This window comes from Pelophylax lessonae (assembly GCF_965119305.1).
Source record: "Pelophylax lessonae genome assembly, chromosome: 5".
NCBI classification, from domain to species: domain Eukaryota; kingdom Metazoa; phylum Chordata; class Amphibia; order Anura; family Ranidae; genus Pelophylax; species Pelophylax lessonae.
The window spans coordinates 521,943,683-521,961,873 of NC_138772.1; positions in this window are offsets into that span (position 1 = coordinate 521,943,683).

An 18,191-nucleotide genomic window follows, 5' to 3' on the forward strand; every position below is an offset into this window, starting at 1 on the left:
TTTATAATGTTTTTTTTATATCTATGCACAAATGTTTTGCTGTACATCTCTATTTTAATTTAATGGGTTGTTTTACAAAGTGAGGGTTCACATATAATTTAATACACACTGATGAGATTATCTATAAAAATTGATCTCTTTTGTATGTAAATGTATAAAAAATTGCTTTTTAATGGTACCCCGAGCAGAGCATTTAACGCTTGAGGAGCCCAGAAGGAGATTTCCCCGGAACTCTGCGTTCATCCGCCTCCTAGGTATGTCTAGCATTACGTATTTATAATTTCAAACAGAATGGTTGTTAAGTTTTACACGACTGTTACAATTAGTGAAGGCTTTTAAATTCATCTCTTCCATCCTTTCATGAATGGAGTCCTGCAGCTCTTAAAATTAACTACCATTGCCAATCACTGTTCTGGAATAAAGGCGTGATGTGTCTATCTGATTTCCCATTTCCCTCCGACTTACATCAAAATCGATAATTCGCCTTTGCCTCTCTGAGCATAATGGTCTAATAAAATCTGACGAAACATACGAACAATGCAGTTTCCAGCTCGACCAGCCTGGCTACTGTAACATTTAAAGTACGAAATCATTAAAATGCATTCCAGAAAATTGAGGGGGCCTTTAAACTTTGTGTTGCCTTTATTAGCCAGCTGTTGTGCCATTAATCCTAATGACTCACCATACAATAACTCGATTCTTACTTTTTTTTCCCCTTTATTCTGTTTCTCTGAGGTCTGTAAGACGTGAGATATAAGGAGCGTCAAGCCTTCGTTCCGGTAAGCCGCTTCCAATATGTTATAGTCAACTTATGCTGGTAACTTCCATGAGGGCCAAAACTGTATGGAATCCTTCTTCATCCAGACAAAATTACTGCATTGTAGTTTGTCCAAATTCCTCCAAAAATCTAAAACTAACAAACAAATTATTATATATTGCAGCTTTCCAGTCTTTAGATGTGGCAACTGCATTTGTTTCTATTTTCAGGCTTGTTTGCTTTTTTTTCTGCTGATGATCCAGCCAGCCGCACATTTTGTGGTTTATTTATAACAAATTTACATAACGAGTTAACCATTTGAAAGTTATTAGTCTATTTCCTATGCTGGACGAATGTTTTGCATTGATTATGACGTAAAATACTGCATTTGGCCACTAGATGGTGCTGTTTCTTTGATACTAAGCGCCATCCAGAGGCCAAACATGGTATTTTCAATTTTAAATCAATGAAAAACATTTATCGTACACAAGAATTACATAACATATATATATAATCTTTGTATATAGACTATCAACTGAAGGACTTGTGCAACGAATCATCTGAGTTTCCATTATTTCTTATGGGGAAATTTGCTTTGATATAAGAGTGCTTTGGATTACAAGTATGTTTCCAGAACTAATTATGCTTGCAATCCAAGGTTTTACTGTATATATATATATACATATATATATATATATATATATATATATATATATATATTTTGCCTAGTTCCCTATTGGGTAAGTTGCTATGCACTTTTTTTTTTTAATTCACCCCTTTCTGTTCGGTGACAGCACTCACTTACTGTGGTGTATTTTTGAAGAAGCAGTTTGTTAACCTAAGAATAGAGATGTACAGAACTGTTCGCCGGCGAACAGTACCCGGCGAACTTCGCATGTTCGCGTTCGCCGCTGCGGGCGAACATATGCGATGTTCGGTCCGCCTCCTATACATCATCATTGAGGCAAACTTTGACCCTGAACATCACAGTCAGCAGACACATTCCAGGCCAATCAGCATACCTCCCTCCCACACCCTCCCACCTCCTATAAATATGCAAGGGCAGCATCCATCTTAGATCATTTCTGTGTTACTGAGAGCAGGGAAAGTGCTGGTGCTGCTGCTGTTGTTATAGCTGGGGACAGTTCCCGGGCTCTTGTTAGCCAGTGTTCTTGGTACACTCCTGCTGTAAGGACAGCACCCCAAAAAGCCCTTCCTAGGGCTAGCATTTGAGGTTTTTTTTGGATATACATATATATATATATATCGTCCCCAAAAGCCCTTTTGAGGGCTGGTATTTGTGTAATTTTTTTTTGTTCTGTGATTATATATATATATATATATATATATATATATATATATATATATATATTGTCCCCAAAAGCCCCTTTGAGGGCTGGTATTTGAGTATTTTTTTAATATATATATATATATATATATATATATATATATATATATGTAGCATGTCCAGAACCAGAAAAAAAAGATCATATAGGTGTAAAAGGGGTTCCCACCATCCCTGCTCTACTGAAAAATTATCTTTTTTTTCTGGTTCTGTACATGCTACAGAGCTGAAACTTCACAAGTACACTTTTTAGACCCCCTAGACACTAAATCACACAAAAAAAAGTTCTTAAAAATTGTCATTTTTGATAGAGAGCCAATTATTGGAAAACTTAAAAAAAAAAAAAAATTAAAAAAAAAAAATTTCTTTGGATTTATTGTCTGGGGGGGTCTAAAAAGTGTACCTGTGAAGTTTCAGCTCTGTAGCATGTCCAGAACCAGAAAAAAAAAATAGAATCAGGGTTAGGGCTAGGGTTAGGGTTAGGGCTAGGGTTAGGGTCAGGGCTAAGGTTAGGGTTATTTTTAGTGCTTAGGGTTAGAGTTAGAGGGGTAGGGGTAGGGCTACTAACTCTAACCCTAAGTATCTCACCGTAACCCTAACCCTAGCCCCTAACACTAAACCTAACCCTAACCCTCTAACCATAACCCTAACCCTCTAACCTTAACCCTAACCCTCTAAGCCTAGCCATAAAAATAACCCTAACCCTAACCCTAGCCCTAGCCCTAGCCCTAGCCCTAGCCCTAGCCCTAGCCCTAACCCTAACCCTAACCCTAATTCGTAATTTTTTCTGGTTCCGGACATGATACAGAAACTTCACAGGTACACTTTTTAGACCCCCCAGATGCTAAATCCAAAGAAATTTTTTATTTTTATTTTTTTTTTAATTTTTCCAATAATTGGCTCTCTATCAAAAAATTACAATTTTTAAGAACTTTTTTTGTGTGATCCCCCTCCGGCATGCCACAGTCCAGGTGTTTGTCCCCTTGAAACAACTTTTCCATGACTATTGTGGCCAGAAAGAGTCCCTGTGGGTTTTAAAATTCGCCTGCCTATTAAAGTCTATGGCGGTTCGCAATGTTCGCCGGTTCGCGAACATTCGCCGATGTTCGCGTTCGCGAACAGTGAATTTTATGTTCGCGACATCACTACCTAAGAAGTGTGGTAGGCCATCGGGTTTGTTTAAAATTTTAAGGGAAACCCTATTAAAAAAAAAAAAAAGTGTGGGGTTCCCCTAAACTCCATACCAAGGCAGGACCAACCAGGGAGTTCATCCCTAATGAACTAGCCCTGTAAGGGTCCTTTCACACGAACGATCCAATCAGATCCACCTGTCAGTTTTTCAGGCAGACCTGATCGGATGCTCCATGCATCCCTATGGGGCAGCGGATGTCAGCGGAGACATGTCCGCTGACACCCGCTGCTATCCGATCTGATCCTATCCATTAATCCGAATGGATGGAAACCCTATTCCAGCGGATCAGATTGGATGGGGTCGGATGAGAACGGACAGGCGGTCCATTCTCATCCGATTCCCCCATAGAGGACAGCGGAGATCTGACAGCTCCGTCTCTGCACACAGAGAGGAGATAGAGCTGTGGCCTGCTCAGCGGGGATCGGCAGATCGATCCCCCACTGAGCAGAATGGCTCCATCGGCGAATGCGGGCCATGTGAAAGGACCCTGTAAGGCAGCCTATTTGAAAATGGTTTGGCTGCTGAGGCACCCCCTACATGCTTAAAACCACACATTATCCTTTACAGCAATGCATGGCAACACACACTACTATGCTTTGTGCCACACTATAATAGGGGTGCATTGCCTTAGTGTATTAGCGTGCCATTCAATATACATGGCACCTCAATGCAGTAGCTCATGTTATACGCGCTACCACGCACTGATGTGGCGCGAATGCTACTGTGATGCAAAAGTGTGACTCCGGCCTAAAAATATAAAACACATAGGGGGAGATTTACTGAAAAATCTGGTGCAGCTGCGCATTGTAGCCAATAAGCTTCTAACTTCAGTTTGTTCACTAAGGCTCCTTTCACACACTCCGTCCGTTGGACGGACTCCGCTTTTCTCAGCGGGGGATCGAGCCGCCGATCCCCCGCTGAGCAGCAGGAGGACAGCTGTGTCTCAATGCTGTGTGTGGAGACACAGCTGTCAGTTCCCCATGCATCTCTATGGGGGAAATCGGATGGGAACGGACCGTTTGTCCGTTCTCATCCGATGCCATCTGATCCGATCCGCTGGACGGATGGAAAATAGGGTTTCCATCCGTCCAGATTTGACGGATCGGATCGGGTCGGATGTCAGCGGACATGTCTCCGCTGACATCCGATGCCCCATAGGAATGCATGGGGGGACCGTTCAGATCCACCAAAAAAACGGACAGGCGGATCTGAGCCTGTGTGAAAGGGGCCTTAAGCTTTGACAATAAAACCTGGAAGCTGATTGGTTTTTATGCACAACTGCACCAGATTTTGCACTAATTTTAGTAAATCAACCCCACAGTGTCCTACCCGCCTAATTGCCTTGCATTTTCTCTCTCTCACTTTAGGCCACAAGTCTTTTTTTTATATTTATAGCACCCTCCTAGGTAGGTGCTAGAGTGTGAGTATAGTTTTGGCTCTGTCTGCCTATCAGAGGAGCAGCAGGCAAATTCTATAGTCTCTCTGCTTAACAGAGAGCAGGATCTGAGAGTTAGGCCTGCTCATGGTGCTCAGTGTGTGATTCATCTGGTCTAGGTAGTGCTACACACTGGTCCAATAGGGAGGCACAGTGGCGTAGCGTGGGTTGTCAGCGCCCAGGGCAAGGTAAGTAATTGGCGCCCCCTACACAAATCTACTAGACCACTACACTGACCTAGCTGATCACTAAACAGACCTACCTTATTCCTACACTGACCTACCTGATTACTATACTGACACCTACACTGACCTACCTGACCACTACACTGACCTACCTTATTCCTGCACTAACCAACCTGATCACTACACTGACCTACCAAATTTCTATACTGACACCTACACTGACCTACCTGACCACTACACAGACCTACCTGAGCACTACACAGACCTACCTGATTCCTACACTGACCTACCTGACCACTACACAAACCTACCTGACAATTACACTGATCACTACAGAGACCTACTTGATTCCTACACTAAGGATGGCTGAGCAGGCTCCAAAATGGCAGCATGACACTGCGCCCCCCAGATTTTGCGCCCGGTGCGGCTGGCCCCCCCAGCACCCCCCACGCTACGCCACTGGGGAGGCATATTGGACAGTGGAGGAAACCAGGCCAATGGGAACACAGGATTTGATACAGCCTCAGTGATTGGCACAGACTGGTTGTCTCAGTGCATTCTGGGGTGTGGTATAAAAGCCAGGAGCACATGTGCTGCGGGGTCTTTGGCTGGTAAGCAGAGTCCCGGAGGGAGGGTGACGACTGTCTCCTCCTCTGCATTGGTGGCACATGGTCACAGGCAGTCAACCTGGTGAACCAGAAGGAAGGAGCTGAACCGAGAGGTCCAGGAGAGCTGACTAGAGGGGTTGAGACACTGGAGAACCTGAAAAAACAGTATTGTAAGTACAGGGGAACGTGTCTGAGGGCCTGACCTGTGAGGGGAAGGAAGGAGCTGAACTGAGAGGTCCAGGAGAGCTGACTAGAGGGGATGAGGCACAGGAGAACCTGAAAAACAGTATTGTGAGTACAGGGGATCGTGCCTGAGGGCCTGACCAGTGGGGGGGCCACCCCAGAGTAGAGTAGTCAGAGGACGGGTGTCAGCTGTTGGAATGAAAGGGGGTGCTAAGCGAGTACCCCGAAGATAGTTGCTCAATCAAGTCTTCATTACAGAGACTTTACCTTCAGTTTATCTAGTGGCAAGGTGAATCTGCAGCTTGGCTGCACCTTCAGATAGGAGTCCTCATCAACTGTGAATAGTTCAATTTTGGAGTATCCCACTCTATCCCTTCTCCCATCCCTATTTAAAATAAAACAACTACAACCCCTAGACTGATCATTAACTGAGCCGGAAAGTAAAGTGTTACGTTTGTGCATGCAGTTGCTAACCGTAACCCTGAGGGACCCAAAAAGGTGAAGAATTCAGCAGTCCTCAAGGGGGCAGTGCTACATATTCTTGGTAAATACTAAGGTAATTCAGAGCAACTGGGGAAACAGGAAGAGTCGTGCAATTAAATTTACTGCATAAGTGGAATCTTTAGGTAATTCTTTTTTTTTTTTTTTTTTATTAAAGTCAGATTTTTACTTTAGAGATCCATGTTCCTTTGTAATGATTTTTTTCATAATTATGCACCTCAAATAAAGTGAATGGAAGTGAAAGGAAGAGGGCTTCAAATAGCTTCCAGGCTGCATTCCCAAAGCCACGTTGAAGATAAAGGGAAGGATGTAACGGGTTTCCTTCTTTTAGCCCCTTCATATACGAGCTCCACTTCCTCCAGAACATCACTTGCTGCTGCCAAAAAATTGCAATATGTTAAACTATCATGAAAAATATGACATTTATTAGCAGAATGTTACTTTTTGTGATTAATAATAACAGTTGCAATTACATTGGGGAGCAATAAAGCCAATAAAATGACACGGCTGATATTAAACAAATTCAAACTAATAAAAAAAGGAAATTAAAAAAATAAAAACGTATTCTCCTGTGGCTATGCCAACCAAATAAAAAGGGGCATTTGTCATATAGTAAATCATCCTCTGGTTCTGTAGAAATCATTCTTAAATTCGGCAGTTACATAAAACCATTCATTATATGGATCTGCAGCACAGAGCTCTCCACCTCATCCAATCAGAGAACACTTTGCATTTATTCAGAAACTGCAACGCATTCTCTGAATGGTGCCTGTGCCGAGCGGCCGACCTCCTGGGTTTACTGTGCAGCAGGCTGACCGCTCAGCAGGGACACGGAAACAAATGGAAACCACTGGAGTAACGATGGCCCAAGCTGGAGCAATGTAACTGTATAAAAATATCTATCCATCCCTTGAATTCTTCTTTAATTCATATAGTCTGCATATTGAATAAGGAACAAAAAATATATTCAAAATCATTTTTTGCAAAACATCAACCAATTTTGATAACCTAGACAGTGCCTTGCGAAAGTATTCGGCCCCCTTGAACTTTGCGACCTTTTGCCACATTTTAGGCTTCAAACATAAAGATATAAAACTGTAATTTCTCTTACGTCCTCCGACAGTCGCCGCCTCTCCATATTCGTCACTATGGGGTTATTGACCTTTGCTCCGTAGGAGTAGCTAGGCAAAAGAATATGTCAATATTAAAAGCTTTTAGCATATCCCACCCCCAGGGGGTGGTCCCCTCAGTCAATACCCTCCTGCTTCCTGTATCCATACCTCAGTTTCATTGTCTAGCTATCAGGAGTAGCAGGCTGTTTCTGTGCTGGGGCTTTTGTCTCAGCCTTTATCTTCTTTTTTGATTTTATTTGAGTTTTTTTCTCTCCCTTTACTTAGCTGTTACTTTTTTCAGCATTAGTTAGTTCTTCTGATGAAGAGGATCATGCGGGCTGGGTCTCGGGCTGGCCCCCCTGGTCGCAGGTTGTGGGCCAGTGGCTTCCCAGCCTGCCATTGAGCGTTCAGTCAGGTTTTTTCCTGGCATGTGTGAACGACCCATCCCTGTTCGCTGCAGGGATGCTGCGGTGAGGTGGCTACCTCACTGGACGCCATGCGGTTTCGCACCGCAGTTCTACTGCGTCCTGGCTTCGACTCTCCCTGTCTTTTGTACAGCGGCTTGATCGCTTGGGCGGGCTCCCCACGCCATTCGCAAGGTAAGTGTACTCTGTGTGGGGACCTGTCTGTTTTGTGGGTGTCAGTCTGGGACTGTGTAACCCTGCATTTCTGTCCACACTATTGGGCTCCCTGTCTGGTTTGCTGCTTCTGTGGGCTGCAAGGAGGGGGGCCATCCTGCACTGTGCTGTGTTGCAAGCGGTGTATTTTCTCTGTGTGACATGCTGTATGCTGTGGGGCATGATGTGAGACATGTTATGCATACATGCGGCGGCCGCTGCTGCGGTCCGCCATTTTCTTATTATTAGCATATGCTGGCCATTACTGTGTGAGCAGAGCGGCGTTTTTGGCGCCAAGTGCCGCCATTTTGGTGGCGATCGCTCAGACCACATGTCAGCGCTGCATGCTCTGCCTTTACAGTCCCCCACCGGCGGCCATGTTTGTGGAGCCTTCCATAGCCTTTATAGGAGCGATCTGTATTACATCACTTCCTTTGCCCTGAGACCAGCGATCGATGCAGCAGCCTGAGGGATCTCTCCAGGTTTACCTTCCTTATTCCTGTATTCCTTGCCTAAGTTTGTTGTACTTCTCCCTGTGGGGGTCGGTGTGTGCTGTGTGTGTGCGGTGGGCTATGCTGCCTCGCTCTTAAAGGGACAGTACCCCTTTTTTTCCTGCAAACTTCTGGGGCATGGATTCTCAGGAAAGCAAATTTCCTCCCACTTTAGTGGGGGGCCAAGGGTCTGCTGCTTCCCCCGAGGGGGGCGATTTGGCTACCATTGTGGCTAACCTAGCTGCTCAGGTGCAGATGCTTGTGGCTGCTCAATCCACAAAACGGCGCAGAGTTTCAATTTCCTCTGATTCCGAGGGCGATGGTGATGGGGCTGCTATGGCTGGGGTTCCCTTATCGGGGTCCCGTTCGTCCCTGGACTTTGTAGGGTCGGAAGGGGAGGCAGAGGTTGAAGGGGTTGATGATTCCCCCCCTAGCTCGTCTGAAGAGCTTGCAATCATGGATGAATTGGTTGCTTCTATCAAACAAACGCTGCATTTGCAGGATGAACCATGTCCTCCTGCCATCCTGGCCTCTTATGGGACGCAGCGGAGACGCAAATCATCGCAGGTTTTCCCTTGCACTGAGGATTTTCAGTGCGCTGTTAGTGAACAATGGCGCAATATAAAGAAGCCTTTTGCTGTGCCAAGTAGGTTCAAGCTGCGTTATCCCTTCACACCCGCCACTGATGAACGTTGGTGTGTGCCGCCTCCGGTGGATCACGCGGTGGCGGTTTTGAATAAATCTACTGCGATTCCGGCGGAGGATACCCCGGTGTTCCGGGATCCCACGGACAGGAGACTGGAGTCTCTTGCCCGCCATACTTACTCGGTTACCGGTTCCATGCTAAAAGCTATTTTTGCTTCCCTTATGGCAGCTCAGGCTGTCGCGGATTGGACGCAGGTGCTCAGGCGCGTCCTGGTGGCTGATTCTGCCCCGCCGACAACGTTGGCTATGGTGGATCAAATTCATCAGGGGGTCATGTATTTGTGTGATGCGGACTTAGATGTAATCCCTTTGGACCAATCTTCTCGCAAAACTTTAGCTAATCTACCCTATACAGGATCTCGCCTTTTTGGCGACTCCTTGGATACGCTGATAAAGGGGATCTCTGGGGGTAAGAGCACGCTCTTGCCCCAGTCTCACAAGGCTAAGGTTGCTGAAGGTAAGAAGTATGCTTCGTTTAGACCCTCTCAGGGGTCCTTTCGTGCCTTTCGGTTGCACTATAAGGGCAAACCCTTCAAAGGTCAAGGCTCCCAAAAGAAGCCGTGGTCAGGTAAGCAGAAGTCCGGCCAGTCCGGGTCCGCTGCCCATAACAATGCGGCCTGAAGGGGTGGGGGGACGTTTGCTCGGTTTTCTTCAACCCTGGCTGGCCCGCGTTCGGGACAGGTGAGTTCAGGAGATCGTTCGGTCCGGTTATAAGATCGAGTTTCTCTCCCGGCCGGCGAGCAGATTTTTTCCCTCAAATCTTCAACTGTCTCCGGAGCGTTTGCGAGATCTGCACCTGGCGGTGCGGGACCTGCGGGCGCAGGGAGTGGTGGTTCCGGTGCCTCATCGGAACAGATTTCGAGGGTTTTATTCAAATCTGTTCACTGTGCCCAGAAAGGAGGGCAAGGTACGTCCAATTCTGGACTTAAAAGCTCTGAACCGCTTTGTGCGGGTTTGCAAGTTCCGCATGGAATCCCTGCGCTCGGTGGTGGCTGCTCTAGTTCCGGGAGAATTCATGGCATCCATCGATTTGAAGGATGCGTACCTTCACATCCCCATTTTCGAGGGTCACCAGAGGTACCTTCGATTTGCCATTGCGGAGGATCATTACCAATTCGTGGCGCTGCCTTTTGGTCTCGCTTCGGCTCCGCGGGTGTTCACCAAGGTGCTTGCACCGGTTCTGGCTTTATTGAGAGCCCAGGGCATCTCGGTCCTGGGGTATCTGGACGACATTCTGGTTCGGTCTGCGACCAGTCAGGGTCTGGTGAAGGACCTGTCCGTCACGATGCAAACTCTACAGGAGTTTGGTTGGACGATAAACTTTCCAAAATCGACGCTGTGCCCGTTGGTTCGTCTTCCCTACCTGGGAATGATCCTGGACTCTGTTCAGGCGAAGGTCTTCCTGCCGGAAGACAAGCTCAGGACACTTCAGGAAGAAGTCAGGTCCCTACGGGACGTTCCGTGCTCATCCCTCCGGACGGGCATGAGGTGTCTAGGTTTGATGGTCTCGGCCTTCGAGGTGATTCCCTTTGCCCAGTTTCACACGAGGGGTCTCCAGGCGGAGATCCTGTCCAGGTGGGACGGGCGACCACAATCTCTGGATCTTCAGATCTCGTTGAGTCCTCGCACCAGAAGGGATCTTCTGTGGTGGCTACAGTCCCCGGCGGTGTCGGGGGGCAAGTCTTTTCGTCCTCTTTCATGGACGGTGATCACCACGGATGCCAGCCTGTCAGGCTGGGGTGGTGTTCTGGGCGTTCTGTCCGCCCAGGGTACTTGGTCGGAGGGGGAATCCTCCCTTCCGATCAACGTTCTGGAATTGCGGGCGATAAATCTCTGCCTTCGACGTTGGACGGACAGGCTTCAGGGCCGTCCGGTTCGGGTGCAGACGAACAATGCCACAGCGGTGGCCTACATAAACCACCAAGGGGGCACCAGGAGTGCCCGAGCGGCTCGGGAGGTGGCCGATATTCTGTCTTGGGCCGAGACGCACATCCCGGCGATCACGGCGGTTCACATTCCGGGGGTGGAGAACTGGCAGTCGGATTATCTGAGTCGCCAGGCCCTGGACCAGGGGGAATGGTCGCTCCACCCGGATGTCTTCCAGATGTTGTGCGCGAAGTGGGGTCTCCCAGATGTGGACCTGTTTGCGTCTCGTCTGAACAACAAGGTGGGAAGGTTCGTGGCAAGGACGTGCGATCCTCGGGCAGACGCGTCGGACGCGTTAGTGGCTCCGTGGCATCAGTATCGACTGATGTATGCATTCCCACCGATTCAGTTACTATCCAGGTTCCTTCGCAGGTTGTCCTCGGAACCGCTCACGGTGATTCTAGTGGCGCCAGACTGGCCTCGCCGGTCTTGGTACGCAGACCTCGTGAATCTGGCGATCGACGCTCCATGGCGTCTGCCTCTTCGAGAAGATCTTCTGTCTCAAGGACCGATATTCCATCCTGCTTTACAGTCGCTGGCTTTGAACGGCCTGGCTGTTGAAACCGAGGTCCTGAGGGATAGGGGTCTCTCCCCGGAGGTCATTCATACTTTGATCAACGCTAGAAAGACTTCTTCGGGGAAGGTTTACTACCGTACTTGGAAGGCCTATTTTGCCTGGTGTGAGTCCAGGGGGTTTTCCCCTTGCTCATAGGGGTCTAGGGTGTTGTCTTTCCTTCAAACGGGTGTGGACCAGCGTTTGGCGTTGGCCACGATTAAGGGTCAGATTTCTACGCTGGCCGTTCTTTTTCAACGCCCTGTGGCGTCTAATTCTTTGGTTTGCACTTTTGTTCAAGGGGTGCGACACCTGGTCCCTCCTAGGAGGGAGCCTTTGCCTCCATGGGACTTGAACCTCGTTCTGTCTGTGTTGCAACATGCTCCCTTTGAAAAGATCAGGGAGATCTCGTTGCCTCTGTTGTCCAAGAAGGTCGCTTTTTTTGGTGGCGATCACTTCGGCTCGCAGAGTGTCGGAGCTGGCAGCCTTGTCCTGCAGGTCTCCGTATCTGGTGATTCACTTAGATAAGGTGGTCTTGCGACCTAACCCTTCTTTTCTTCCAAAAAGGATCTCGGAATTTCATCTCAATGAGGACATTGTCTTGCCTTCACTTTGCGCGAAGCCTAAGCATCCGAAGGAGGTGAATTTACATTCCTTGGATGTTGTTCGGGCGATCAGGGTTTACCTGTCAGCGACTAAATCATTTCGCAAGACGGATTCTCTTTTTGTCCTTCCTGAGGGGCCTCGGAAGGGCTTGGCGGCGTCGGCTTCTACCATCGCCAAATGGATCAGACAGACTATTGAGCAGGCATATGCTTTGAAGGGAAAGGTTCCCCCTATGCCTGTGAAGGCGCACTTTACCAGATCTCTGAGTACGTCTTGGGCCTGTCATCATCGGGCCTCTGTGGCCCAGGTGTGTAAGGCGGCGACTTGGTCGTCCGTTCACACCTTCTCAAAGTTCTACAAAGTGGATGTTCAGGTATCGGCAGATGCTTCCTTTGGCCGCAAGGTTCTTAGTGCGGCAGTACCTTAGGGTCCCTTATTTTTGGGCCCTTGGCTGTTTGGGATGTTTTTATCCCTGGGTTATTTGTTCTTCCTGGGTTGTTGCTCCTGTTGAGCAAAGTTTTTTCATGTTGCCCAGCTGGTTTCCTTCCTTTGGTGAGGTTCCTTTCTCTGATGAGGGTCCGGCGTTGCCTTAGGCGCGGCTGCGTTTCCCACCCCTCATGTATGCACTGCTTTGGGACGTCCCCATAGTGACGAATATGGAGAGGCGGCGACTGTCGGAGGACGTAAGAGAAAACTGAATTTTTGTAAAATCTTACCTGTAAAATTCCTTTCTCTGAGTCCTCCGACAGTCGCCGCCCCCGCCCCTCTTTTGGGGTTTGTTTATGTACTCTACTGCTATTCTACTGAAACTGAGGTATGGATACAGGAAGCAGGAGGGTATTGACTGAGGGGACCACCCCCTGGGGGTGGGATATGCTAAAAGCTTTTAATATTGACATATTCTGTTGCCTAACTACTCTTACGGAGCAAAGGTCAATAACCCCATAGTGACGAATATGGAGAGGCGGCGACTGTCGGAGGACTCAGAGAAAGGAATTTTACAGGTAAGATTTTACAAAAATTACGTTTTTTTGTGAAGAATCAACAACAAGTGGGACACAATCATGAAGTGGAACGAAATTTATTGGATATTTCAAACTTTGTTAACAAATTATAAACTGAAAAATTGGGCGTGCAAAATTATTCAACCCCTTTACTTTCAGTGCAGCAAACTCTCTCCAGAAGTTCAGTGAGGATCTCTGAATGATCCAATGTTGACCTAAATGACTAATGATGATAAATGGAACCCACCTGTGTGTAATCAAGTCTTCGTATAAATGCACCTGCACTGTGATAGTCTCAGAGTTCCGTTTAAAGCGCAGAGAGCATCATGAAGAACAAGGAACACACCAGGCAGGTCCGAGATACTGTTGTGGAGAAGTTTAAAGCCAGAGTTGGATACAAAAAGATTTCCAAAGCTTTAAACATCCCAAGGAGCAATGTGCAAGCGATAATATTGAAATGGAAGGAGTATCAGACCACTGCAAATCTACGAAGACCTGGCCGTCCCTCTAAACTTTCAGCTCATACAAGGAGAAGACTGATCAGAGATGCAGCCAAGAGGCCCATGATCACTCTGGATGAACTGCAGAGATCTACAGCTGAGGTGGGAGACTCTGTCCATAGGACAACAATCAGTCGTATACTGCACAAATCTGGCCTTTATGGAAGAGTGGCAAGAAGAAAGACATTTCTTAAAGATATCCATAAAAAGTGTCGTTTAAAGTTTGCCACAAGCCACCTTTTTGGGAAGCGTGTGACACAGTGTCTTTGGCGGGAAGCAGAGTCCCAGGAGGGAGAGTACGGCTGTCTCTCCTCCTGTCTGAGGAAGGTGGATGTCTTGGGGTTTCGCCTGCGAATCCATAGAGTGCTGAGTTGAGCTGAGGGGATCCGGTGTGCCGAGAGCCTGCGGAGAGAGAGAGAGAGAAGGGTCCAATCCCAGGAAAGCCTACACAGGTCGTGAGTACTGTGGATTGCCCATGGGGGGTCTGCCTAGAGTCAGAGGGGAAAACTCCGGAAGAGGTTCTAGGATCCAGTGCCAGCTTGCTGAGGAAAGGGGGTACCTAGGTTGAGGACCCTGAAGTTACTGAGGGGGTACCTAGTCAGTGAACCCCAAAGAGTTCAAGGTTAAAGGGGGCACCCGCAGTTTGGGCCCAGTGTCAGTTGAGAGTTGCAGCCATACAGGAACTTACAACTAACTACCTCAAGCCAGTGCAAGGCTGGGGGGGAAGTAGCCAGTGACTTTGCAGTACCGCAGTGTCAGCAGTTCTATAATCCATAGTCCTGGATCTTCTGGACTTAAAGTCGAGGATTCAGCACTTCTATCAAGTTACAGTGTGTTCTGAGAGTCAGTGAGCCTCGGCTGGTGTCAAGGCAGCGTTAACAGACATTTTCCTGGATAAAGTCCCAAGTGTATTTAGTTGAGCCTAAGGAGTATCCCACTCATTCCCTTCTCCCGTCCCCTTATCTACAATAAAACCACAAAACAAAGATGCCGGAGTTGTCAATGTCTCAGTTCTTACACCCAGGGTCGCAGCTCACATGGGCTGGAGAGGTAACCGGTAACAATGGCAGACCCACATATGGCCACAGGCCTGGAAACCTTGCTACATAAATATATATACATGAACTTTAATGGCATCCCAGTCTTAGTCTGTAGGGTTCAATATTGAGTTGGCCCACCCTTTGCAGCTCTAACAGCTTCATCTCCTCTTGGAAGGCTGTCCACAAGGTTTAGGAGTGTGTCTATAGAAATGTTTGACCATTCTTTCAGAAGCGCATTTGTGAGGTCAGGCACTGATTTGGATGAGAAGGCCTGGCTCGCAGTCTATTTTCTAATTCATCGCAAAGGTGTTCTATGGGGTTGAGGTCAGGACTCTGTGCAGGCAAGTCAAGTTCCTCCACCCCAAACTGCTCATCCACACTATATTGCCAAAAGATTTGGTCCACCCCTCCAAATCATTTGGTGGTGGGGGGATTATGGTATGGGGTTGTTTTTCAGGGGACAGGATTGGCCCCTTAGTTCCAATAAAGGGAACTCTTAGGCTACATTCACACCTGAGCGTAGCGTTTTTTGCGCGTTTTTACCGCGATTTTTACCGCGATTTACAGGCGTTTTTACAGGCGTTTTTTGTGCAGGCGTTTTTAGATTGAATAGAAACCAATGGAAAACGCCTGTAATCTGCCCAAAAAGAAGCTCATGTACTTTTTTGAGCGTTGGGCGTTTTGCTTACAGCGTCAAAACGCTCAGATGTGAACAGGGGCCATTGAAATGAATAGGATTTGTCTTGTTGGGCGTTTTGAGAGCTGATCCTAGAGCAGAAAAACTCCCCAAAAACGCCCCAAAACGCCTAGATGTGAACAGAGCCTTAAGGTGTCAACATACCATGACATTTTGGACAATTTCATGCTCCCAACTTTGTGGGAACAGTTTAGGGATGGCCCCTTCCTGTTCCAACATGACTGCGCACCAGTGCATAAAGCAAGGTCCATAAAGACGTAGATGAGTGAGTTTGGGGTTGAGGAACTTGACTGGTCTGTACAGAGTCCTGACCTCAACCCGTTAGAACACCTTTGGGATGAATTAGAGTGGAGACTGTGAGCCAGGCCTTCTCGTCCAACATCAGTGCCTGACCTTGCAAATGCGCTTCTGGGAGAATGATCAAACATTCCCATAGACACACTCCTAAACCTTGTGGACAGCCTTCCCAGAAGAGTTGAAGGAGTATGGGGTATGGGGTATAGGGAGTGATTATGGGATGCCTACTTGATTTGAAAAAACACAGATGAGGACAACTTCCTACCTATGTACATAGAAAAGAAAAGATCTTGGACTGCTGTCCTTGCTAGAAACACCCAGTCTCTTAGATCAGTGGTAAAGTCCCTTATGGACCAGGAGCTCTCAGCCCTCTTTGGAAAATAGCACAAAATGTTGCAAAACTGCATGCAGGAGTATCTTCTTTCCTCTTGAATAACTGCTCCCAACTCCACAGCCTGCAGGTACTACCAGCCTTTCTGGCAGCTTGTCTACCAGCCCACCTGGCTGCTCCAAAGATCTCCCAGGACAAGGGATAACAGGGTTAAGCACAGCACTGTCCTTTGAAAGCTTGCTACATGTGTCAGTCTCTCCCCTTGTAAATCCCTGGGTGTGCTAATGTACTCACGCTGTCCTCTGTGCTCCCTGCTGCTTTTAGGCAAGATTCCTTCTCAAACCATTTCCTCAAAGGATCCTCCTAAGCCAGCATGAGCCCCAGCCTGAAGGCAGAGCCCCCTTAGACAAGGGTGTCCCCTCCAAAGCCACTGAAAGCCTCCTCAGTACTCCATCTTCCACCTCCACTCCCCTTCTGGCATGGCTCTCCCCAGTGGCGGCTGGTGCTCAAAATTTTTGGGGGGGGGGCACAAAAAGAAAAATGTAATAGGTATTGCTTCCTGGCAAAAAAAGCAGTAAAAAATTGCCTGACTTTGAGGTCACACAAGTGTGAAAGTGTAGCTATTATACAGTATGTCTTGCTTAGGTCCTTTGGGCCATTACAGTAGATATGTACATTTTTTTAAAACCGTTTATTTTTCTAGCAGGAATGCCACCAAACCACGGGAAACCCAGAAGTTACTCAGTGAGAGTGGACAACACTGTGCCCCTGGTCACACAAGCCCCTGCCATTCAGCCCTTGCAAATCAGGCCTGGTGTTCTTGAGTCTGCTTGTATCATAGAACGAACAATTTCTTAGGTGTCTCCAAACCTGCTAACAGCAGTATCCCTTTCAGTAAACATAGTCAAATGGATCACAGCCCATACTGGTTCCTGCATGCAGTGCTGTATTTTGGCCTAGGCCAACAAGGCCCAGGCCTAGGGCGGCACTTTGCAGGGGGGCAGCAAATAAGCCGCCCTCCCCCTCCATCTGAGACTCTATTGACCACTGGTTGCTAGAGCTGCCTCTCTCATTCCCCCTCTCTCTCACCTCCCCACTCTCTCTCGCTCTATCCCCCCACTCTCTCTCTCTCTTTCATCCTCCTCTCTCTCACCCCTCCTCTCTCTCTCTCTCACCCCCCCTCTCTCTGGCCACTGGTTGCTAGAGCTGCTTCTCTCATTCCCTCCTTTCTCTCACCCCCTCTCTTTTGCTCTCATCTCCTCTCTCTCACACCCCCATCTCTCTCTCTCACCCCCCCCCCTCTCTCTCACCCCTCTCTCTCTCTCTCTCACCCCTCGTCTCTCTCTCTCTCATGCTCCCTCTCTCTCTTCCCCCCTCTCGCTCTCTCATCCCCCCTCTCACTCTCTCACCCCCCCCCCTCTCTCTCACCCCTCTCTCTCTCTCACCCCTCGTCTCTCTCTCTCTCATGCTCCCTCTCTCTCTTCCCCCCTCTAGCTCTCTCATCCCCCCTCTCACTCTCTCACCCCCCTCTCTCTCTCATCCCCCCTCTCTCCCTCTCTCTCTCCCTCACCCACCCTCCCCTCTCGTGAGATCTCAGGGGTTAATGCTGGGACTTGTAATCCTTCAATTTTGGAGGGAGCCACTTCCGTTAAAAAAGGAGTGGGGTAAATTTACATAGGAGGGGGAGGGGCACCCAATTTTAGTCTTTCCTAGGGCAGTACAAAACAAAAATACACCACTGCCTGCATGGCAACAAGTGACAACAGTAGTAGCACCAACAACTACAACGTTTGCCTCTGATAGCATGGCTGGAGTGGACTACAGAGAATTGGCGACTGGGGGTATGTCTTACATTATATTTATGGAGGTCACACAGTCTAGGAATGGGAGGATTGCTCAGCAGGCTGTTATTATCATAGGAGGGGACATCCCTAATAGCAGAGTGGGCACCTTCCCTGTCCTGGTTGAGGACAGAACTACAAGGACTTCTCATCATGCCACCAGAACCATGGAACCATCTTATACCAGGCGCTGTGTGCCATTTTCTATTAATAAATATATAGTGCCAGCAGCCTGCTTAGCAGTGTACAATATAAGACAGTGCAG